This window comes from Ambystoma mexicanum, chromosome 8 (genome assembly GCF_040938575.1).
Source record: "Ambystoma mexicanum isolate Mex_15411 chromosome 8, UKY_AmexF1_1, whole genome shotgun sequence".
NCBI lineage: Eukaryota > Metazoa > Chordata > Amphibia > Caudata > Ambystomatidae > Ambystoma > Ambystoma mexicanum.
Window position 1 is genome coordinate 842795799 of NC_090929.1, and position 26660 is coordinate 842822458.

Consider the following 26660-nt stretch of genomic DNA (forward strand, 5'->3'; position numbering starts at 1 on the left):
AAAATTAAATGTTTTCAAGTTATTGATGGAAGCCAATAGAATAATTGTCCTTATGTTTACTTGAGGTTAGTCATGGTGGGGTTATCCTTCCCCAATAAGTCCAGAAAAATTGCTTGTTGAGGTTATCCCTGTTGGGGTTGTCCTTCCTCAATAAGATACAATTGTCATCTACATATGGTGGTTGTTATGTCCTCTTTGATATTTTTGAAGAGTTACCTCTTGCATTCTACACGTATTTCACCACTCCAATTTCATGGCTCATCAGGAGGGATTGTGTAATTGCTTAAAATTTTATTTGATAACGTTTGCATGGGTTACTTCAGGGTGTGGTAATTTGTGATTATAGTGTTGTGGTCATTCGTGATCATAGTGTCTGTTAAGAAAATATACATGGTACAAATGTGAAACACTTGTAAGGATATAATTTAATGTGAACTAGTGCATAATAATGACAACTTGTGAATAAAGGAAGGAATGGTTACAAAAAACAAAGGTGGTTGGCCAGACTCACCCACAGGAGTCCTTGAGTGGTTGTATGCAGATAACTGTACGGATTCCCCTGGTTAGGTGGTATATCCTAAACAAACCAAATTTAAACATATATGCAAGGTCTAAATTGAAAGCTCAAAATGGTCAAGATATCTTAAAATGGTGTCACCTATGCTGTTACCTGTAGGTGACTACACGGCTGGATTGAGTGAATCCAGGAGTCTTCAAAGAAAAATCTGCGCTGTTCCTGGTGGATGCAGCATTCTGGGAAATGCCTGCAGATATTGTGACTGCGGGTGATGTCATCACGCATGCTATGCATGCTTGTGCGTGATATCCTCACTAGTGGTTCACAGATGTTGCCCATTGTGAGAAGGTGCCATTTGGAGCGGGGAACGGCAAAGACGCCAAAGGGATTAAACAAACGTGAACGTTGGTGAGATCTTGACAAATATGGCTGATGACTAATGTTATGGAAAGAATTCTAATGAAATGATAAAAGAAAGGTTAAGAGATGAGATTAACCAATTCAATATGAACATAGCATCTGTAAATCTGAAAAAAAAAACATTGTTGCAAGGATGAAAGGTTGAGATACAATACTAAAGTAGATAAAAGAAAGGTTAAGAGATGAGATAAACAGATTAAATATGAAAATAGCATTTGTAAATCTGAGAAAAAAATACCTTTGTAACAAGGCTGAAAGGTTGTGATACGCTACTCAAGTAGATATCGATTGGCACAATGGAATATCAAAATAGATATAATATTGTATATACTATTGCAAAGAGGGTGAATGAGTGTGCCTCTTGATTTCTGATCACAGTCCAGCATCTTGTAGAGAGGCTGTCCGAGGAAGAAGGGTGTTACCTGCACCCCACCTATCTGGCAGTAGAGTAGGGTGCATCCTGTCTGGGGGAATACACATAACCCTTCCACAGCTGAACTGGGCCCAGAGGCCTGACACGTGTGCGATATCAATTTAATGACGCTGGGATAACTCTGAGAGATGCTGGCCACCATACTCTAACTCTAATTTCCAAGTGCTGCAATATGTTAGTGCAGCTTAAAATGCCCCGACATGCTACCAAATGCCAGCAAATGGAACATATGCATGTCATAGTCCAAATTAGCAAGGTGCTGTCTCACAGCCCCAGTGACTGCATCATACAGCAGGCGCAGTTCCTAACAGCCCAGTAATGCTAACCAATACCAGTTACAGTAAGGTACTTCTTCATATGTATGGTATAATCATTGTATGTACTATGAATCCTCCCACTCCCAGAGGCTGCCATCATATGCAAATCAGAGACTCAAACACCCCAGTAATTCATCCCATGCCAGGTAATACTTCATATGCGTGATATTTTCAACATATGTGCTCACATCCCTTGTGATTGCATCATTTGCCAGGTGGATGGCAGAAATGGTATTAATTCCCTGTGATGATGGCATTGTTCATCACGATTTGCAATGTGCACATTTTCCAGTTAATACGTCACTTAGTTGGTATAGTGACAACAGCGTGTGACCTTACTGGTCCACTCCCTGTCATCATATAAAAAGCATACGCCAGCATCCCTGCACACTCCCTCCTGTGTGAATTCAAAGCCCTTGCTCCAACAAGCATGTCTCCACCTTCAGGAAAAGGGGACAACTCTTCATCGTCTTTGCTTGCTAGCCACGTCTCTTCTCTTGCACAACATGCGCCAGGGGACCACTCCAGTGGTGACAGTGTGCAGTGCAAATATCCTTTAACATTATCATTAACCTTAAGATGTAAATAATCTTCTGCTTTTGGGCTTCGGGAGTGGACTGGAATTCCTACACCTTGTTCCCTCCTTAACCCCATTGAGTCAATATGTGCTGCTCTCGGGCTGCTAAATGGACGAGGAAAAGATAATAGGTGGACATTTCAAAAAGTAAAAAGGGTTCTCATCACATCAATCTTTACTTTTGTATTGACACATCCCTAGATTCCTGTACAAGGGGTAGCAATGGCGGTTACAGGGGTAGCAGAGGAGGCACCAAAGACAGCATCGGGTACATCTGGACACTCAAAACGACTTCCCATCAGATGTTTTGTAGTTTGCAAACTCTCAAACCCAAGATGGATGTCAGAAGCAACATTTTCAGCCTAATATCCATTAATCACAACCCTGAATTTTGATGTGAATGAACTTTGTAAACTGTTCACAAACCAAACTGTCAACATGTGTCTGAGTGAAGTTTCTAAATGTGTCCATCACAAACTACTAATCTAAGCTCAGTGCAAATTCTTCTAGCAATCTTTGTACTACATGAGAGAAAGCATACCCTATGGCTGTATACATTATTGTTAATATTAGAATTGGATTGTATTATACAGCATTAGCTCATCACCTTAGAATTTGAATTAGGAATGCTCTTACCATATTTACTTACTTCTGGAGATTGTGAGAAGTGGGGACAGATAGTACTGTCTTCATTGCGGTGATTGCTACGGCAAAGTGCCCTTTGAACCATGCATCCCTCCACCTCTGATATAAATCTCAGCTGCAGTGCTGAAGAGCACTTGATGTGAAGTACTTACTGCTGGAAATTGTGATGAGTGAGGACTGAGTACCACTGTCATTGCGGTGACTGCTCGGACCAAGTGCCCTTTGAATCGCTCCTCCCTTCATCCCCGATATACTCCTCAGATTCAACGCTGAAGTGGTTCTTGCAGTGATTTACTTACTGCTAGAGATTGTGAGAAGTGAGGAATGTGAGTACCATCTTCATTGCAGTGACTGTTCAGGCCAAGTGGCTGTAGAGTAGCAGCTGGATGTACTTTCCCTAATACCCGCTCCCTCGCCACTTTCATTCTGGAACAACCGGAGTGGAGCCCTAAATGGGACTCCATGTGTTCTGCCTATACTGCATCGAGTGTATGATAGACGATATGCACTCAGACAACCGTATCAAATGTATCCTCACACTGAGAGAGTAGAAAGATATTGTGTGGAAGGATGTCAGCATTCTCCATATGAAATAAGAATGTTATTTGACCAAGATTGATCATTTATAATATTCATTATCAGGCCATTCAGTGTTGTAGATAAACTCTTGCGGAAACCAATCTGATGTTTTGAGAGGATGCCCTTCTTTTCTGCCCATTCTTCCACTTCCTTCAAGATCATTCCAGAAAATGTTTTACTATCAACATCCAGGAGGCCGATGGGGCGGTAGTTGGCAGAATCTGCCTGATCGTCCTTCTTATAGATGGGAATTATGATAGCCCATTTCCAGGAGTCTGGACATCAGCAGCAATGTGTGTGCTCATGCTGCTGTGTCATTCTTAAGGATCCTATTAGTCAGCCCATTAGGGCTTGGTGCACTTGACCTAGAATCAAATTATTAATTATTCAATGGTCCTCTGGTCTAGCTATAAAATCCATGGCGTCTCAATAAATGGCTCCATGCTCACTGGGTTGGACTCCTTAAATACATTTCCAATATATTTCACACAAGCAGATTCTGGGACTTCATTGCTCTGGGGAAATCCCTGAGTAAACTCTTTTTTAAAAAACATTATTATTGGGTTCTTATGGCTAAATAAACCTTACAAAACATATGAAAAAGAGATAAAACATACATAGATACAATTCATTACATATTTATACAAAAGCAATAACAATACCATACAAATAGATAAAAGGGTAACATATATCTTATATATGTATTTATATAGAGCACATCTTTAAAACTCAAATATTACAACTCATCGTATTACCACTTTTACAAACACAACATCTTCTGGATAATTATTTATTTATCATTTAACATCATTTCCTTTTCAGATAATCATAATGTCAATGGCACCTCAAAATGGGGTTTTTGTAATAACTCCTGCATTTTTATCCACATGTGACATACCGCAACATTTAATGTAATTTATCTTCCAGAACATATAAAATCCCATGTTTGGTCAAGGGTAACATTTACAATTTCATATATTAGTCCCAGAAAGCCTTTTGTATAGATATCCATCAACCTCGAGCAACTGGTGAGCAGGTGTCTGGGGGTTTCAACCTCTTGGTTACAAAATCTACAATATCCTTGGGTGTACGGGATCTTTGACCAAGCCCCACTATGGGATAAGGTGGGAGGTACACATAGTCTAAAGGGCATTATGAACCTTCTCACCTTGTTATCATATAGCTTAATGAGATAGATACAAGGAGAATCCACAGTCAGGCCTTGCATGACAGAAGAATCACATGTCTTACATTTACCCAAATTGGAAATGTTGGTGTTTCGGTCCCATATTGCAGCTAGATTTACAAGGCAATTTCTAACCCAATCGCCTCCAAAAAAGTGTTAACATCCAAAACCCTTTCCTTTAAGGGATCATGATCCATGGATCCAGTGTGTAAACATAACATATCTGCAAATAGAGACTCCCTATCTTCCTTCTTATCCAACATTCAGAGATAAAATATACTCATTCTTATTTTCAATTGAGCGTCCAATAAGATTAAACCCAGTTCACAATGTATTCCCTCCATTGGAGTTTGCTAGGCAGTCCCAAAGCTCTTCTCCATAACCTACCTTCACCTTTTTTTTTACCCACATTCTTTCTTTATTTGTGAGTATCTCAAGTCCATAAGCTAGACAGGGTACAATGCAGGTTGTACATAATGTGACTAAGGCGTCAATTGAATATCCCATATCACGTTTAATCACATTCAATATTGCTACAAAACTTTTTTCAACTTTCTGCCAAACAACATTTTTTAATGACCTTGTACTCATTGAGCTAGAGATATACACACCCAAATTATATATATATATATATATATATATATATATATATATATATATATATATATATATATATATATATATATATGATCCAACTGAACTGCTTCAATTTTTTCATTGTCCATAATCCATCTGAATTTTCTTCGTCCTCTTTTATTTGGGCCAATAATCATACATTTTTTAAATAATTAATACTCAAATTGTTCATAGTTGAGTACCCACACAGCCTATGCATGCTATGCTGTAGTCCAATCGGGGTGTGGTCAATCAGGAGAGTATCATCCGCATAAGCAAGCCAACTAATCATTCTTTTCCAATTTCTTGAGGAAAATTACATATGTCCCTCAAATACTGTCCCATATCAGCTACATATAAATTGTATAGTATCGGAGATAATGGGCAGCCTTTCTTAAGTCCAGAATGTGTTTTAATTCCTCTGTTAAGAGTACACCCCTGATTTAACCGCACTTGAGTCACCGTCTCTGTATATATTTCTTGAATAAAATATAAAACTACTGGATTCAAGTTCCAATCACAGTGTTTAGACCATAGTATCTCTCTATACACAGTATGAAAGGCGTCCTTATAATCTATAAAACAGATATATAGGGCGCCTTGTTTTTTCTTTATACTTTCACACATAAGATATGTCAATGTCCAAAAGTTTGACAGGGTTCCCTTCCCTTGTCTACATCCAGTTTGAAACCTTGACAAGAAATTCCATTTTTTTATCCATATTTTGAATTCGACCATTAGAATCTGAGCAAATATTTTTGAGCATGAGTCTGTCATTGCCAGAAGTCGATTGTTTTCAGGATTCCCTCTCGCACACTTCTTGAAAGCAGGAATCAAAAGCTTCCAGCTAAGAGATATAAATCCAGTGTCCATACAATTTCCAAAGAGATGCTTTAAAATTTTGCCCCAATATCTGGGTCTATTTTTATAGATTCAATTTGGAATCCTGTCGGAACCTGTCGCATTAGGAGGCTTCAATTACTTAATTATAATGTCTAAAGTATCTTCTTCGATATTTATCCCTGAGAATAGGCCACCCTTACCATACACAACTTTCCTAGGTGCCCTTTATTTCTATGATAAAGACCAGCTCTATGCATCTCCCATTCTCTTTCCAATATGGGATTCATTTCTAATTCCACTGTATCTTGAGTATTCATGTGGCTTTTGTAAAAATTCCAAAATGTACGACCATCACAAAAACATAAGGCCTTATGATTGAGAAAACATTAGGAGGAGAAAAAGCTTTATGTCTTTTAAGGGCAATTGTATATCTATCTACAATTGAGCCATGTTTTCCTTCCCCAGCCTAAAGTTTGTTTTCATTCCTCGTCTTTAACTTTCTCATCAACCTCTCATGTTTCCATTGTTCACATGCTACAATTTTGACAAATGTCTTCCTCTTCAATACGGGTTTTAACCTGCTTCTTTTCTCAGAAGTTTGAATATAATGCTCAGCATTCTCAGACAAACTCTGGAACATAGCAACTGACATGTTATCCCTGGTTACATCTTTAGGACAAAATGAATTTAAAAAAAAATGTGTATATAGCTTAATATTGTTCACCGTCCATTGTGTTCTATTACCAGTCGGGTTAACACGAACATCACCAACTATCTTTTATTTCTGATGTATCTGCGAACATCGAGTGAATTTCTTTACCACATGATCACTTGCTATTATAGGTATAGTTTGCAATTTTCCGATACATTGACACATTGTATATGAGACCAAAATGTAATTGATCCAAGAACAAGCTGTTCCTAGCACACCAAGTGTATGGATGGCCATCAAACTCCAATTTCTCCAAAATAAATTTCATTAGAATTAATGAATATATCTCAAGGGTTCTCTCCACTTACCAACTCCTCCCCTTCTGATATAAATAATGCATCATTGCAATTTATCACCTTTTGAAAATTCTCAGCTATGTCCTTTTGGGAGAATCTTGCATAGTTAAGGTCACCCAGAATCATAAGGAGCGCCCCAATATTTACTTTGGTCCACTAATCCAATAGGTTCTCTAAATCAGCAATAATCTTAGCAGAATGGGCATTATTTTGTAAAGAATCCTCAATCTTGCATACCAAGACTGCACTCAATATTAGGGTGGAACCGGAGAGAGGTCATATTCTAGTAGAGATACATTCAATCCGGCACCCAAAATGAGACCACCAGAAGGCCTCCCTATTTTATTGTATTTGGCCTTTTGTTGAAGAATGTGAAAGCCATGAACTTAAATTCTTTAATCATGCAGGTTTCCAGGAGAGCAAACATATCTGCCTTCAATAAGAAGGACATCCCTAACACATTTGAAACAAAAGAATGGTACCCTCCCGAGTTCCATGAGATAACTCTTAGCCTAGCCCCCGCCTGGTCATTCCATCAATCATTTGATCCCAGGTATCCCATGTAGTGAATCTGAATCTTTTGTACCCCCGACTGTAACATTCCCCTTTAAATCCCTTGACAATTTGGTGGACCAACTTTTCTAGATCAATACCTGGGTGAAGTTTCATATTCTCTTTGCTCTTATTCATTTTCGTTGCCTTTATAGGCGCAGTACCTTCAATTCTAATAAGCTCATGTCCTAGATCAAGGAATTGCACTGCATAGGATAGAATGCATTCCGTAACAATAGGTGAGACTAATTGCACTATTGGCCAATATGGGTCATACATCAACTTTTAAATCTCTACTATTGTTAGATCCTGAGTCTTGATAGCTTTCAGATCCAATATATGATGGAATAATTCCAGTACATGGGTCCTAATTAAGAATGGACTATGTGATGAGGCACACAGGTCAGTGATTCAAATTTATTTTTACTGCAATTTAGGATGGTACAATATATATTGTATATTAACTTGACATGCTTGAGAATGTACCGCCACCAAATTAGGTTTCTCCACATCCAATCAAGGAGATAAACCAAACCGGTCATTATTATTCCAGCATGTTTCATCTAAAGTCAGGTCCTGTTCTTCAGTTTTGGAGAAGGTAACTTTATTTCTTGGTAGGTCTGTTTTCTCATTTTTCTTTCCCAGCTGGGGTTCCAATATTTCTTGTTTCATTGCGTTCTCATGTACTAGGGAATTGTTTCCTTTCCCATGTTCCTGCCTTTTCTTTCTACTACGAGTATTGGATCTTATCTGGGAACCCCAAGATTCCTCCTCTGCCAGATGAAAGTGGTCAGGTGGTTCTACACATGGAACCTTCTCCATCGTCGTTGCTGCCAAAGATTGCGCTACCGGTTTATTTTTATTTCTTCCCCTTTTCAAATGGTTCATCTTTACATTTTTCTTAGACCTATTTGTTTTCCTTTCCATCCCTAAATACTCAGCTTCTTCTTTATTTTTGTCCCTACTTATTGTGGGTAGAGTCTCCAATTCTTTAAATGATATCTCCATTTCATCATGTACCATCAATATAGAATCAACCACATTTATTACACTCAACTGGGATCCATTGACCGTATAATGGATTTTCTGTGAACCGGACCGATCAGCCAGAGTGCCAATAGACCTAAATTCAATATCATTTAGTACTAAATCCACCAATTTGCTCATATCATCTTTCAAAATGTGTTTTTCTTTTCTTTATAAATTGAGCTACACATAGTAAATAAAGTCTTCAGAATGTGTGTATTCTCTGGTTCATTCCTAGACTCTTCCTGAGGAAACGCAGAAGATGAGGGGCTAAGCTAAGGTCGGGACTGGCGGGATTCGGGGCTAGCTATAGTCTTTTGATTGTAGTCCCCTAAGTCTCCCCTAGCAACACCTCTGCCTCCAGACAGGACGAGGAAGCATGAACTCTGGCTGCAATTCTTTCCAGGTCAGAAGATTTTTCTAAGTTTGTAGCCTGTAATGAGCTAGTAATCATTTTAGGATCAACCATAACAGAATCCTTAGTTTGTGCATTAACCAATGGATTTTTTAACTTTATACACATTTTTTGGGGGGAATTATTAGAAATGTGTTGGTCCTCGGATAGAACAATATCATTGAGCCCCTCACTGCTTGTCTGAACTTCTACCTCCAAACACGAGGCAAGACTACCCAATTTAGAAACCAGTTTAAGGTAGGTAGTTATTTTATCTTGGGCCATATTTGGCTGCCCTCTTTTTTCCCATAAAGCTTTCAACCCCCCGCCCCCTGTGTCATTGCCTCCATAGGAACACAAACCTGTGTTCTTTTCCTGGTGATAATTGCCTTTTTTCCAGCCAGAACCCCATTGGAACACTTGCAGGCCAATTTAACATTGCTCCGCAGTTGATATCTTTTTTCAACAGCAGGCATGGTAAAAATACATTTTTAAAACTAGACTAACATAGATTAGACGAAAATGTAATTATATCAGTCAGTATTCACAGACAAGGGGAAAACAATAACAAGGAAGACAACCACCCACTCCACGCTCACCGCGAACAGCACTAACCGGTGCACTCGATCGGTGTGCACGTTTTGCGTGTGAATAGCTGTATTTATTCACTGCAGGTGGCAGGAGCATGGCTAAAAGTTTTGCCGGGTAAAACACACAAAAATAAGCTAAAAGACAAAATACAAAATAGTATAAATATATAATTATCTCTAATGAGAGGTAAATGAGTATAAGTCCACAGTGTGAATCCATGGACAGAGTTTTGTTGATACCTCCAAAAACACTGTGATCTTTCAATAATATCAAGAGCAGTTCCCCCAGCCAAACAGCACTCACTTGTGCACTCGATCAGTGCACACACATGGTGCACGTGCATAGCACGTTCGCATGGCTGTATTTATTTACTGCATGTGGCGGGGAGTGTGGCTTTTGCCAGGTAAATCACACAAATATAAGCTCCAAAAATGCTGTGATTGTTCAATAGTATCAAGAGCAGTTCCCCCGGCCGAACAGCACTCACCGGTGCAGTCGACCGGTGCACTGTTGCTGATTAACCATACAGCAGAAATGTTTGGAGTTTCCTGTGTTCAACACCAGTTGGCACGGTTTGTTAAGTGGTTTTGCTAAAGTGGGCTGTCTGTGGTCTGCAGCAAAGTCTTTCTACCATTACCTGTGAACAAGGAGGAGCCTCTACAACTCGCTGTGCTACACTACAAAACCACTGCGACAGTGCAGAGAGTAGTGCAGTTTGCAAAGTGGTTTTACTAAAGTAGCCTCTCCGTGGTCCGTACAGGGCCAGAGGGGCAAGGGGAATAAGATTTGACCTGTCAGTTGGACACAGAGAAACCTACGTGTACATTCAAGATTCCCCAATTGCACTGGAGACACGGCTCAGATCTCTTCACTTACTCCCTATTGACACTCGTCATCAGAGGTCAGGTGTTTCTGGGTTCTGTATTCCTGTGGAGTACAGAGGAGTGTGTTGACGCATTTCCATGATTCTTCATCTTGCGGTCTAAAGGTATTGAGGCGCTAACAAGTGAACAAAGGAGCAGTGAGTGACAGATTTGTTGGGTTGCCTAAAATGTTTGCTTTGGTGCTGGGATCAGTAGTAAATCCTAAGAGCTTTGAATAATTTTCTGAAGTAAGGGGTGGTCAGGCAAAGGACTTGCACCTGCAACCCATTGAAAGGGCACAAAAGGAGAGCCTAGCAGCGTGGAAAGGAGAACCTGTCTTGGGTGAAGGACGCAGCTGTAGACGAGGAGCATGCTGGGGAGGGGTCGGTGGAGAGGATGCAGTGCATGTCAGAGGGGTAAGAGATGCATTATGACCCGAACGGGCCACAAGGAGGTCGGAGCCCCAGCAGTCGCCTATGCTACGTGTTCCCAGCTAGAGCTGGGAAACACAGAAGCCTCCAGTGAGCCATGGGCCGCTGCCGCAAGGTTTACAGGTGGCGAGCGCTGCTTGCTGGAGCTCTCGACGCATACCTGAAGTGAAGTGGAAGCCGGAGAACAGAAGGAAGACCCCCAGAGGAGCAGACAAGCCCCGGTGAGTGCGAGGCAGGGAACACTTGTACCGGGGCGTTCCACAGGCAGCAATTGGACATTTGTTGGTAGCGACCAAACTGAAACACATAAGAATGGGGTTTGGAACCCGAATGAGAGAACATTGAATCATGAACAAGTTGCCAAGTATTTTGTGAAATACAACAATGTATAGAATACCGAACTAAAGAGAAGATATGGAAATAATGTGAAATTACAGCACTCATGGAAAGTGAATGATGTGCTATTGTAGAAGCATTGATGAACAAAGGGAGAGACAGATTGAACACTTATGAATTAAGTGAAAAGCAAGTGTGAAAAACAAGTTGTTGAACTTGAATGGACAATGTGGAAGCAAGTTGGTGGAAGAGGATACACCACAGAATAAAGTGAATACAAGTTGTGGCAAAGCCAAAAGACTGCCAATGAGACACAAGTGCAAGGTGGAAAACCTGTGTTGATCAAGGAAAACCAAGAGCATCACAAAGTACCAAGGGTTATCGATTGCATGACCTGTAATGGGTAGACTGTGTGGTCTGATAACTGCACCTAGACCGAGTGACCTGATTTAGGAAAGAGCCAAGAGGCAATGGCTCTGTGGTATAAGTGTTGAAGTACAAAGAAAGGATCTCTTTGAACTGTTACAAAGTCTAAAGGATTATAAAGTGAGACTGGAAGTATTATTGAAAGTCAAGAGACTTGAACTGTGTTGAACTTAGGGAAGGGAACCCAGAGGCATCCCGGAACTGGGTTGAACTTGGGGAAGGGAACCCTGAGATATCCTGGAATTGTGTTGCACTTTGGGAAGAGAACCCTGAGCCTTTTTGTGGAACTATTTGAATATGGTGAAGGGGAAGTTGAAACAAACCAGAGCTGGAAGAAGCTCAAAACTTCATTCTGAACACTGTTTCTTTGGTGCGACATCCCTACACTTGGTATATCTTTAGTTGTGAGGGCAAGTATAGATTTTGGACACAAGCCGACCTTTAAATTGAATTTACAGACACACACTATCCTTAGTTTATTTAGGTAGGGAAATCCAACCTTCGCATAGGGCAAGTTAGGCCTTACTCTATCCAGTGTGAAGGCATCATGAAGAAGGACACAGATAACAGATTCCAAATTCAAGCAATCCATTTTTATTAACTTAAATGTTAGGATGGAAAAAGGTCTAATTTACCTATGCTAAGGTGGGATTTCCCTATCTAAATAAAGCTAAGGAGAGTCTGAGTCAAAGAGTTCAATTTAGGAATCTGTCTGAGTCCAGAACCTATGCATGCCCTCACAACTATAACTATACAAAGTGTAGGGATGTCAGCAATGAACAGAAAACATTGTTCAACACAAAGTCCTGAGCTTCTTCCAGCTTGCAGCTTTCTTTCAGTTCCCTCCCCAAGTATAAAACAGTTCAACAAAGTAAAGTCTCAAAATCCACTTATTTAGAGTTGGAATGTAAAGAAGTCTCTTCCGGTCTCAGGGTTTTCCTTCCCCAAGTTAGGGCTCAGGGTTCCCCTCCCCAAGTACAAAACACAATTCCAAAAGAAACACAAAATGGCCCTCATTATAAGGCTGGCAGCCACAGTATGAACGGTGCTGGTAAGGGACTGGCACCGTTCTTACCGTGACGCCGCATTACAAGGTCTGATCGCAGGTTCTTGTCAGCCTGCCAGGTCTTACCTGTTGGGCTGTGCGGCACCCACGAGCAGAACTCATGATTGCATCAGCACCATTAACAACGGTGGCGGTGCAACCATGCTCCCCACCCCCATTCTGCCCCATTGCCGCCACCCGCAAATGGGCAATTACCAGCCCACTCATCTCGTAATGGGCCAGTTATTACCCAATCATTGGAGGTGGTGCCGTAGCAAGCATGGCGGTAGCCGTGCCTGCCATACAGGCACGGCTACCACCATGATCGTAATGAGGCCCAAATGTCTTTATCTTCCAACGTTTGGTTATTGTTGTTTTCAAAGGCACAGTGTCAAATGATTTTATCATTTTGCCACATGTTGAAATTGTCTAAAATATGTAGTTTTCCCACAGGTTGAAATTGACTCTGTGTATGAAGCTGCAGTGTGCTTTGTCTGCCTGTTCTAGTTACCTTTTGGTTTCAATGCTTTGGGTTCTGTTTGGCAACAAAGTCTGAATTCAATTTGGTGTTCAACAATTAAACCTCTGTCTTAAGGTTGGTTTTCCCTTCATATAAAGTCCGATAAATGTTCATTTCACTTTAAATATATTATTCAATGTGCAGAGACCTTCGAAAGTGTGCTTCTCATCACACGTGACCACTCTGATGCAAGATATTCCTTTTTATTTAATGGTAGACAAATGTAACTGCTCATTTTGATTTAATTGTATAGTTTGATGTTCAGAGACTTTAGGGAACATGATCCTTGCCACACACGTCCACTCTGCTACAAAGTATTCCCCTTTCTTGTATACTTAACAAGCAAACATTTTCATTCCACTTTAATTTGAAAATGTGCCTTCTGCCATATGCGACCACTCCAAAACACTGTATTTTATTAAATGCTTAATTTCACAAATGCACACCAGGTTTCTTAAACCCCAGAAACTTACTGGTCGCTTAGGATGTTTGGGCTGCAGCGTGGATCGCACAGCCTTCTTCCTCTAGTGCTGGGGCTGCAATTTCTGCCCCTCAGACACTCCTGGGTGGTCCTCCACCACAGGGGAACAAGCACTTTAAAAAGAAAGGAACAGGGTGGCCTTCCAGCATGGCTCCCTTCCCCTTTCCTGGTCCACTCGAGGGAGTCCTCACTCCCATGCTGAACGGTCCTCTGTTGCATGCACCGGCCTCCTGGTGCTTCTCCCGTTGATTCCCTCTGCCACTGGGTTGGGATCCATGTATACACCTTCAGCCCCTTGGCAGGCTACAGGTGTGAATGATTATTCAGTCCTACCTGACTCCCATTAAGAAGACATGCTTGACTTTTACTACTCCTAGCAGGCATCTTCCTCTTCCCAGTACTAGAGTGGTAAAAGAGCACAGTCTTCATTGCTCTTAGTTGCCTCTTGTTCGTCCCAGTATTGTCAAGTGTCAATGGTGGAGAAATGTGGGATGGTTTGGGTTGGTTGTCAAAAGGGAAAGGGGGCTGCCATCCCTTGCACAAGAGCACCCAACTATCTGTTTCCAAGAATCCTCCACCCAGGTTATTCTCCTTTGCTTCTGTGCCTCCAGGGCTGGGATCCAATAGCGAAGGCCTTTCTCTGGCCACCTGTGCAGAGGATCCAAGGAGTTAAGGAATGAGAATACCCCGAGGTTTATCACATTTGACATTTAAAAATAAAATACTTCTGTTAAAAAAAGTGAATCTGTAGTCTGTGTCTTGCATCATGATGCCTTCACACACCAGAAAATACAGACATTTCTACATCTGGCAATCCACCCTCATCTTCAGTCTCCCTGAAGACACTAATAACCACACAATCAACCTGAATATGTAAACCAGAATCAAGAATTGTGGTTTTATCATGGACACCTTATCTTTGCATGGGACCCAAGACCAGCTTGGTTATTAAACAGGGTTTCGGAAAACTTAGAAACCCAGAGAAATATTTTTGCTTTCATTACGTTTCATGAACATATATGATGATTGATATGATGCTTTCAGGGATTGAATACACCAAATCTCATACCTCAGCACTCCAGCTTATCTAATATTGAGACTCTAGAGAGTCCAAAGCATGGCTGTCGGCACCATATTCTGAATTGGTTTAGGTAACAAGGAAGAGAAGCGAAGCGGACGTCACCACCGCTGTCTTGCCTGCTGTGCCATGGCATATGGCTAGGCAGTGGTTAGAAGGATGGAAGGCAGGTGTCCAGCAGGATGGCCTGGGATACGTACGATTGACAGCTGCGGGCAACCGGGATACGTGGCTTGCATCTTTGCAAGCACCTGTGGTGCAGATCACGCCATGAGAAGGAAAAGGAGCGGAGCAGCAGTGAGGGTGATCACTCCCAGCGGCTGCAAAAGAGGGAACACAAGTGGCAGTTCCGGCTGGGAAGGCATAGTAGGAGAAAAGGTAGCAGCCCAGCTGTGAGAGAGCAGAGCCAGAAGGACAGGGGGGGCCTGGAAATGCAGATGGGCCCGGTCTGGAGGACCCATCATCCTTCGGGGGAATGTTGCCTGGGAGGCAGCCGGGGAGCCTGAAATTGAGCGGCGAGGTGCCTCAGGCTGGTGGGTAATGGGCACAAGGGAATGCTCCTGGAGCATTGGGTGGTGCAGGTGCCCAGCCAAGGACAGCAGGCAAGTGTCATGTACCAGTGGGAGTCAAAATCCACAGAAAGTGGGGAGAGAAGGAGGCCTCTCCGAATAGAAAAGTGAGGACTGAGTGAGGTAAGAAAACGTTGGACAAGAGAGAGCGCGGGTAAATGGCAATGCCACAGTCAGCTAAGAGCAGGAGCAGTGTGGGCTCCTTGGTGACACCAGGGAATTGACAGTGCTATATCAGGAATAGAGGGCATTTAGAGCTGAGGATGGTGAAAGGAAAATAGCAGCAGCAAACGCTTGAACACGTCATGGGGGGCAGAGGGAAGGAAGTGAAGGCACCAACGCATACATAAATGATATCCTGTGGATCACTTTAGAAGGGAAAGTAACGACCCTGGCAGACCTAATGGCTGCCATAAGAGACTTGAGATCCTCCTGGAGAATAAAGAACAAGGGGTGGGAGTGGAAGTGTGCCTACTGAGAGCGGATCTCCAGGAGGTAAACAAAAGGGTCACAGAAATAGAGCAAAGGACAGGAGAAACTGGGGACAAGGTGGTGATGCTTGAGAGCAACCTGAGGGCATTTGCAACAATGACACAGATCTCTGGAGCAAAGGGCAGAGGAAGTGGAGGGCCACTCTAGGTGCTGCAACTTAAGGATCCTGGGGGTAGCAGAAGGTGAAGAAGGGCATAGCACTGAGGTGTTTGTGGAGAAATCTCTGGTGGTGATGCTGGCCATTAGGGGACTCTCAAAATGGTTCTCCATTGAGCAAGCTCATAGGGTGCCGGGGAGGAAGCCTCCGGTGGGGCGCCACTCAGGGCCATAATTGAAAAATTGTTCAACTACCGGGACATTGCCGCAGTGTTTCAAGACACAAGACAAAGGATGTGGTTGGTAGGGGTCAAGATGCTTCTGTTCCCTGACTTCACGCGGGAGGTTCAGTGACAACGGAGGTCCTATGAGTCAGTCAAGAGGCAATAGCGGGACATGGGGATGAGATCCATGATGTTTTACGCAGCTAAATTGAAGATCCTGGATGAGGAAAATTTCTCTTCTTCAACAGACTGGAGGAGGTGTGGTCACGCTGGGAGGGGTTGTGGACAGAGAAGTGACATTTCAAAATCATTTTGGGGTGAACGCTCATGGGCCCAGCTAGGAGTGAAGAAGAGGTAGAATGCGCTGAAGCACATTTTGGTAAAATCTGATCGCACCCTGTATGCGGCTGGGGCAAGTACATGTTATGGGCAGGGAAGAGCAGGGAGACGAGTCCTGGCAAGGTTGACGGCAACGAGCGATGAGACTGTCAGGGATGATGAAGGGGGTTCAAGGCCTGGTCCTGATTTAAGGAGGGCAGTAATCCAGCTGTGGAATTGTGGGGGGTTGCTGGCTCCAAGAAGAGAGAGGGAGGGAGTGCTAGTAGCAATTCAGGCAATGGGCGGTGGGTGGTTCTAAAAGAGAGGTCTACAGGGGGCCCAGGGCTGGGGCATTACAAGATGGTAGAGGTGCTATGCTGCCCCCGCCGGAGGCTTTGGTTCCCTTACTGAAAAGCAGATATTTTCGGTTGGTTCTATGTCCTTTCATCATCAGGCATTTCAAAGCTTGCAATTTAAAAGTGTATGAAATAACGAAAAAGTTCATCACATTTTTTTGTTTTGGTTGGGGGATCCCCTGCCAGTCCCCCCCGCTAACTATACCCAAACCCCCCAACCACTTATCTGCCCTTTCCCACCCCTCCCCCCCAGAAAATTGATGAAAATTCACGTTATTTTGTACACGTTTAAATTGCAGGCTTTGAAATGCCTGGCGATGAAAGGACGTTGTACCTTTTTGGTTACATTGTGCTGTTGGGTTGACAGCAGTTTTTGAGTTGTTGGGCTAAGGGGCTCGGAAGAGGAGAAAGGAGGGAAAGGGCTCTCGGAAATGTCCCATTCAAGGGGATCCCCATCCGGACAGGGTGGGTGATATATGATGCAAAGAAGGAAGAATTGTGGAGACAGTAATAAAATATATGTCATGGAACATGAATGGGTTGGGGGACAAGATTAAAAGAGCTGTGGTTTTTCAGTTATCAAAGAGACACGGTCCCTGGGTCGTAATGCTTCAAGAAAAATCTTTTCAGGGGAAAATCTGCCACTTTTTAGGGAGGATTTTGTACCCCAGAGTGTTTCATGCAGGCTATGGGAAGGGCTCGAGAGGAGGATCAATCTTCATTAAAAATGTGGTGCAGTGGAAAAGCACACAGGTGGTGGATGAGTGAGGACACTATTTATGTATCATGGGCAATATGGGCACGCAGATGGCCACCCTGGTCAATGTATATGCTCCCCCCAGAGAAAGATGAGTTGATGAGAAAAGTACGGGAGGAGATTGTGGAGGCAGAGGAAGAGTTATTCTAGATTGAGGATGGCTTCAATAATACAATGAGGAGGACCTCCACACCAGGGTTACAGTGCACCACGGGAGGGCCACAAAGTTACCAGAATTAACCTTAGTGCTAGGTTTGAGGGATGTATGGAGAGACACAAATCTGGGAGCGAGGAGCTTTTCATTTCACTCAGGGTTTCATGGATCACTATTACGTATTGACTACTTTTTTACAACCGGGTAAGGGGTTTGCAGGATGAAGAGGGTTGATAATCTCCAGATGAACTACAGACCACTCCCCGCTGGTGAGACCACAGATAATTACTTCAGTGAAAATGAAGGATCAGTGGGGAGCGCAACAACTCTATGGGAAGCTTACAAAGTGGTAATAAGGGGCAAAGCCATGGCGTAGGTCTGGAAAAAGAAGCAGAGGATAAAGTTATGGAGCAGAAGGAGAGGCACAATAGGGACACAATGGAAGAGTTTAACAGGGAGCTGAGAAGGGCTCGGGATAAGACACAGGGTTTGGCTTTGGATGAGGCAAGCACTTTAGTTGGTTGATCAGGGGCAGGGTGTATGAACAGTGGAACAAAAGCGCCAAAATGCTAGCATGGTGAGCTAAACATAAAGAGCAAGACCGGTGGGTAGCTGTGGTGAGGGTCCAACAGGGAATGCTCAAGGTGCAGGACCAAGAGATTGCAAATGTCTTTGCAGTTTTATACCTTACTTTACAATGAACCACTGAGCCAAGATGTGGAGGAGGCAACAGATTACTTGCAGGTTATCCCGCTAAGGGAGGTCACAGAGGCGCAAAGGGAGACCCTGGAGCAAGAATGCCATCTGCGGACATGGAGCATGGCATTGTACATTTACAATCAGGGAAAACCCCAGGTCCTAATGATCTGCTGGCAGAGTTATGAAAGATTTTAAGGGGTAAAGTAAGCAATCACATGCTAAATATGTTCCAGGAGAGAAGAGAGGTTTGCAAATTACCCCTGGATTTGCAGGCAGCAGTGATCACAGTAATTCACAAAAAAGGAAGGGACAACGCCTGATATGAATCATATCATTCGATCTCACTTTTCAACAGGGAGGTCCAAATATTGGCAAAAGCATTGCCAAATAGGCTACTGGGGACACTTCCACATCTGGTACACATAGATCAGAATGGCTTTACGCCGGGCAGGGCGACACATATTAATGTGAGAAGGCTGTTTAATGTTGTCACCTTTGCAGATCTTAGGGAGAATAGAAGGGAGGTAATACTTTCCTCAGACTTGTACAAAGCCATGAATATGGTGGACTGAGGTTTTTGTGGGCAGTTTTGAAAAGGATGGGGTTTGGGCCGATGTTCATTTCATGGGTCAAGCTATTGTATGTTACCTCCATGGCAAGGGTGAGGGTAAATGGCCGACCTTCCGCTCTCTTGGGCTTACAAGACAGGGCTGCCCTCTTTCCCCCTTTTATTTATGCTGGTAATGGAGCTGTTGGGTGAGGCGGTGAGGACTGACAGGTTGTTCAACGGTATAGAGGGACTGGAGGTTCGCGATGATAAGTCTCACTCTACGCCAACAATGTACTCCTGTATGTGAGTGACCCTGAAGTGACAGTGCCAAAGGTAGGGAAGTTAATTCAAAGATTTGGTGCAATGAGTGGATTGAGGATTAATTGGGGAAATCAACATATTTCGTTCTCCAGGGGGATTTATAGGAGTATGAGCAATGGGGAGAGCTCAAGACTTCTTGGCAACCCTTAAATATTTGGGGGTAGTGACAGCATGGTTGTGCGTGAAATTTATCAGACTGAATTGGGAACCAGTGATAATGGGCTTCCTTCAGGACTGTGGGGTTCAGATTCAGCCCCAAAACAAAAGCCACGTTGGACCTAATAGTGCAGATCATTGAACACATTGTGGACTGGCAGGAAAGTGGATAGCAATTCATTTTCAAACTGCAAAAAAGAAAGACGCTGTTTCCCTGGATAAAACAGAGAGGCCATGGAATATGAGACTGCAAAGCAGAAGGGAATTTTATAGAGCACACTGTTAGCTGACATACAAAAGGGCAGTTTTTCACTAGCATCTGCCAGATATAAGAATACTGTTTTCAGAGCAAGATAAATACAAACATTAAATGGGCCTTGCATTTGAGTGACTAGGCCAAACGCCTGAAACTACTTTCCATTACATGTGACTGATGTCTAATGTGCGCCATTGCTGACACAGAGAGCAAATAAAAAGGGTAGCTTTTCACAAAAACAACAGTTACCATGGAAAGGTATGCATTTGCAGCTGAGCACAATGAACACACGGGAAAACAAATCTCCATTGCCAGAGTAATGTGAATATGTATCAGGATGTAAAGATGAACATTAATGGCTGATGAGAGATATTAAAACAAAAAAGTCCTCACATGTAAAGAAATTGTGGCATTTAAAAGTGTGCGTTTTCAGTGTCTGAAGAAAGTCTCTGTTCAGCCTCAAATGTCATTGTCTCATGAGATGCACAAGCCCAGGACTGTACACATCACCATATCTTCTATCTAAAATATATTTTTAAAGCCACAGCAGTGACCAGGATGGAATTTATGGTGGGTTGGGGCAAACAACTGGGTAAATAAAGGCAGCCCTTAATGGGTTGACCTTTCTAAAATAATTGAATCAAAAACTCAAAAGTGGGTCCCTCTCCTCTCCCTAATGACATTTGATGTACACCAGAAGGTGCTCCATGAATCAGGGGTGGAGTGTCTTCATCTGCATCAGAAGATAAGCAGACCCAGGGTCCGGCCATTGACTTTGCAAGAATGTTTCTGGGCTTACACCAGGCCAAAACCACAAAGGAAACAGGCGACCAGATCACATGTTCCATTTGAAGAAGAAAAATGTAATATCAAATTGAAGGAAAAATATGTGTATCATTATTTTGACGTAGGGTTACATAGATCACCATATTCTGCTGAATTTCTCAGGAACCATAAGGCACACAGAAATCATTCAAATATCACTGTAAAGCTTATAAAGGGGCCTATCTGTTGATTCAACTCTCATAAAAACCTTACAAACTAAAGCAACAACCTTAAATGTATTTCTAGCGTCCCAGAAAATGTCATAGAGCTGAGATTTGGGGAAATGGTAGGTTAGTGAATTAGTTAACTGTATGTAAAAATGCATGACACTGATTTTGATCAATTTTGTATAAAAACAAAATACTGTCGTTCAAACCTGCAACCTCGTGCAGTCACAGGACTCATTGTATTAAGTCTGGCATGACAAAAATAAGTGAAAAATATATGTATTGTTAGCTTTGTCTAGAAATTAGAGAAAGTTGTCAAGTTGTAATTTTTAAAGGCATAACAGAAGAAAAAAAACTAAATTTCCTAAAGGTGGAGTTCTGGATCCATAGGGATGATATCCATTAACTTCAGAAACCAATCATTGCAAGGGAAGGACAGCAGATGTCCAATCCAGGTCAAGAGCCATTACACTGTCACATCTTAATTTTAATACATCGGGGTGTGGTTTAGATGGTATAAAGTGTCGCACAATGGAAATCAAGGAAAGCTGCTCGCTCTCATTTGAGTGGGACTACTGCAAAGTTACTGGAAAAATAACATTGCCTGGGAGACAGGAATTGGAGTTGACCAGGAACAGAGACAGACAATGCGATTTAGACATGGAGAAGCAAATAAAGGGATTAATGCTGGAGTCCATTCTTGACTCAACCTGGTAAGGCCACTAACCAAGTCCTGATGTTTCTTGAGTATGCAGAGTTTTCCTTAGGAGATGAAACCCAGAGATATTTCATGTAAGTAAACTTGTCCAACCAAATCAAGACTTGTAGGGATCTGTTTGATTTAATATCTTTCCATTATTGATTGGGTGGGCATACAAAGTAGACCCCTAGCAATTTCTTACCTAATATTAATGTAATGTATTCCCCTATAGCCACCTAACACAGGGTGATTTTCTTGAAATTCGAAATCAACAATATTGCTTCCAGTGTGAATACAAAACAAAAAACATAGTTTGTTAAAGTATTTGGGGACTCTTGTTTTTCATTACCAACCCCAAAATTCCCTAAAGGGAGAGGTGCATACAAAATGAAATTTTCAACTGTTTACCATTCCACAGACACTGTCCTAAACCAGAGATGCTGAATGTAAACTGAATATCTTCGTTTTGTGCTGTGTCTTGCCAAAATTAAATGAAGTGAAGTCTCTAATTGAAAAGCATACCCTCTACTGAGAGTGGGAAAGTGACTCTTGGTAGAAGTGTGAAGGAATGTGGTGAAGGAAGAAGGGTTTTACACATATATATATAAAATATGTTTGTTTTTAAAAGTCTGTTGTGCTCCAACCCTGCTAGCATTTCCAAGTGTGGCGCAGGGAGATTAAAAATACAGAGTACTGCATGCATGAAACTGCTTTTGCCAATAAGAAAGTATTTCATGTTGTTCAAATCAAAATGCATGCAAAGTGTTTTGATAAGTGTATGATACGGTCATGTTTCCAGGTGCTACATGTTATTAAAAGTGTACCCCATGCAAAGCGTTTTGACTGTACATGTTGTGGGGTTAAAACAACTGTGTTCAGTTTTATCCTAAACCAACTAGTGTATTCAATAAGTGTAAAAAAAATTGTCAGGAAAGAAAAGCATTTGGGCCACGGAGTGAGGTGGTATTGTTTGTGATTTTAATCAAATATTAATTTTCCCATTCATTCATAAATATATATTCTTTCTATATGCCGGCCTGGTTCTTGACTTCGCTATTGCTAAAGGGTGAGGGACCAAAGTGGTTCTACATGAATCACAGACAGGGTAAGAGTGAACAGAAAGGAATATTGGTGTGGCGCTTTTGATTGCGGAGGTGAAGAATTTCCTGCATCAATGGTTGCTGCATAAATATCTCCAACTTTACAAAGAGTGGTGCGTGAATCTCTCACTACCCCTATTGCGCAGAGTGGAGTTGTTCAAGATGCTATCCTTCCCAAAATTCCTCTGTACACTTCTGGCCTTGCCATACGAGGTACCGACTGTGAATCTGATGGGGTGAATAAAGGGATGAGGGGGGCTTTGAACACACTGCAGAAGTCAATCTGGGAGGAGGGACTGAGCCTTCCTAACTTACAAATATCCTTCTGGGCTATCCATTTGGTGGCTGTGAACAACTGTTTTTATTTTGGAGGGAGGGCACCCAGTGATCGAGAGGTAGAAGGGAGCCGAGGAGGAGTGGGAATTTGACCAGATTCTTTATGGGTGGAGTTACACAACAGGTTGATACCAGAAATGAGAGAGGTGCAGCGAGGGTGTAGGTGGGGAAGCATGAGGTGAGATTGGTGGGCGAGGAAGGGGTCATTAGGTTATTTGTGGACCTACGGTTGAGTCATGCATTGGAGCCCAATAGGTTCTATCGATATATGCAACTGAGGCATGCGTTGGCTGTATGCCTAAGCATAGAGGCAGAGCCTTTGTCATGTGATTCTCCACTGTTGAGGCGGTGGTGAGTGAAAGGTTTGAAGGGGGACTGATTTATGTGACATGGAAGTGCCTCACACGTGCCACCTCCAAGCCTTTATTGAATCTGAGGGCGGCATGCGAAAGGCATTTGGGCGACTGGGAGAGTGCGCTCGTAGCAACAAAGGGTTTGATGATTGATTCCAAGTTGAGTTCTATACATTACAAGATTCTCCACAGGATGCATTATAGCCCCCCATAGGTTGTTTAAGATGGGCAGGAGGGAAATGTGGCTGGGGAAACTGGTGTACAAAAACAGGGGATGTCCACAAAAGAATACCAAGGTTTGAGGAAAATGAATGCGGAGAGAAGAAGAAGAAGATTGAACTGGGAAAAGGTGAAGAAATGGACATGTCCATAGCAGTGGAGTGGAGGATGCTCAGGCCGAGTAGGAGAAGGGGTGAGGTGGGTTGGGAAGGTGTGGGAAGGGTTTGGAATTAAGGTTGATGGGGAGGTTTTTGGACGGGTCGGTTTAGTAGAGTTGAGGGGAGGTGCAACGAATGGGGGGGGTTGATCTCTTCTTGGTTCAAGTGTTGATCGATATGTACCACCTGATATTGATCTCGATTGTTGTGCTGTAAAGTGTTAAACTCAATAAAAGTGAGGTATTAAAAAAAGAAAACCATGGCTCTTCTCACATTTACAAAGGGACTCCTTGGTTTAAGTAAATTCTTAGCTTTGTTAAATTTATTATGGTTTTATAGTGTCCTAATAACTCATGATTTCTCTACACGCCAACATACATATATCTTTTCAGAATAGCAGAGTCCAAGTCTCCTCTGTTGTAAATAGCTGCTGATTGCTTGGCATGGTAATTATTAATCTACTACCATTGGTTAGTCTCATATTAATCATGTTTTAGTTATCATTGTGCCAGGTAAATTGGTGTGTTGACAAATTATGCATTTGTTCGAGGCCTATACTTTTGTGTAATGTTCATTAAGTCAGCCGTTGAGTTGGATGTGCCATCAATGAAAGTGACTCTGTGTAGTGTGGATTCCAACAGAGTGAAGAATTGATCAGACAGAATTATTTTTAGTTTAAGTTTTTGTATATCTGATAAAATCGTGATTTTTTTCTGCCTTGGATTGCCAGATCATAGATTACACTCGACATGGCCCGCACTATGTCATTGCACCAATTTGGCTTTCTGCTTAGTTCCATGGACCTTTTACACAGTGTCTACCACTCCTTATTAGTAATAGTTGCCCTCTCATAACATGTCCCAGGAGAATAGGTCAGTGGCAACGTGCTCGCCTTGGAAGCAAGACGACAGGAAGGAACACAGGTTCGATCCACAGGTCCACGCTTAGAAACCTATGGGTATTTAAGCGTGTTATAAATATGCAACTAAGACAACAACAAAAACATTCTGTAACAGTGCCTCTGAGCGCTTTAAAAATGCAAAAAATAAAAATGTTGCTATTTTCCAAACAGTGGGTGTACTTTCTCATCCAGTTTGGCAGTAAGAGTCATGTTTCTCCTAATATTCCTCACACAGCCAGCAGAGTTTATTAATTATCTTTCCTTCACTGAGAGACCATGGATGATTGGTGTATGGTCTTGGAGGATAGCCTTCATTCTCTCCTGCCCCTATCCCTTCTCCCGCTGTGATGTCCCCACACTTGCCTTTCCACACAGCAAATTCTTGGCTTTGTCAACTTTGATATTTGGCCCTACAATCGCAGTTTACACACTGTTGGGTAGTAGGTGATTAATAAATGCTGCCTGACAAGATGGCCTATACGTTTAAAGGGCACACCTGAGGACATCTCGGCTCTATCATAAAACCATGCGTTCACCAGTTTTCTAGTACTTCCCTTCACGGTGCCAGAAACTGCCTTCACATGACTATGCTGGTTACCGCAAACTTCACATGTTTTCTCCTTCTGCTCTACATATCATCAAATCCTCTTTCTATCACCACTCATGCTCCCATTCTTGTAACATTCACGCTACCAACAACCCCTCAGATCGTTCTTCCCTTTTGTTTGTTTGGTGTGTCTCTCTCTTGTTCTCACTTCTCCCCGTCTCCTTGTCTGCATGTCATTCTTCTCCTTGTCTGCCACTGGTAAATGTTTGCCAAGTTTTCAGACAAATTCTTGGCGCCTTGTGATGGCTATGGTGGTGATTGCCTCAGTATAAAAGCTCTGTAACATAAAATGGCATAACATGCCATCTAAATGTTGCAATACATATTATAGCAATTACAAGTGGTCAGAATCTGTAAGAGAACACTATATAAACATGTAATACAATTTATGTTATGCCATAAAAATTATCGTTATTCCACTTTAATCCACTAGTTAAGGGCAATTTCTTAAGTTGGTGTGCTCCGCTTTCAGTTTATTTTTGAAAAAATGTATAAAACCAGGCGATAAGTCACAAAAGATAAACGTGCTCCCTCAAAAAACACACACCCACTTGAGATGTGTAATATACACAAGAGTAAAATCCAGCTGATATTCAAATGTCCTCAAATTTTTTTTAAATTGGCCAGACTGAAGATAGCCACTGGCCTACGAGGTAACAGGCTTTTGACTTCTTTTCAGCCAATGTTATTAGTGATACACATACCTGGGTTACCATTTACTTAGGATGGCTTTTGTGCATGGCATGGTGCTCTGGTACAGTTGTCAGGATTATTTTTGAGTCTATGGGCCTAATTCATATGACTTTTAGAGCAGAGCAAAGTAACTTTGCACTGCCAATAAACACGTTCCACCAGGCCTAATTCACTGAGCAGGGAAAAGTGTATTTTTGCGGAGCAAAGTCACTTTGCACTGCAAACGTACTGTTTGCACCACGCTAAATGGGCCTATTTAGTGTTTTTTTAGGTTCATTTAGCACAGTGTAAAGAATACTTTTGCAGTGCAGAAATACACTTTGCACTGCTCTGTGAATTGGGCCCGGTGGAACGTTTTTTATATGCAGTGCAGAGTCACTTTGCACGGCTCTAAACGCTCCATGAATTACGCCCTTTATTGTAGAGGCTGGCGTTGTCCATGACCTACGTATGCGGCGCTTTTCAGCTGTCTTTAGCCTAGCAATTGGCGGTCGAAGCCTCTCGTGAGTGCAGGAGGGAGGTCAAAGGTACAGTAATAATTTATCAAAATGAACAAAAGAAATGCCCAAACAGGCGTAGTCTTTAAATACTGTATGCGCGTTGTTAACGCAATTAGCTTGGAAACATGCAGAGCAGTGAAAAACACCGGTATGTAGACACAGGTGTTCAGAAGTCACCAGCTAGGTAAACTAAGAGAAATAGGCCCCGAAATTACGGACATTTTGATGTTATTATGTGTCATAGGTGCTATTTTTTTTTTTGTAAATAGA

The 26660-nt window shown here is 42.2% G+C and overlaps 1 protein-coding gene across 1 annotated transcript in view; it reads right to left on the bottom strand.

Annotated features, from left to right (window-relative positions):
- The window catches only part of CDH23 (cadherin related 23), a 3939560-nt gene that overhangs the window by 3374220 nt on the left and 538680 nt on the right, over window positions 1–26660 (bottom strand). The window lies entirely within an intron of this gene.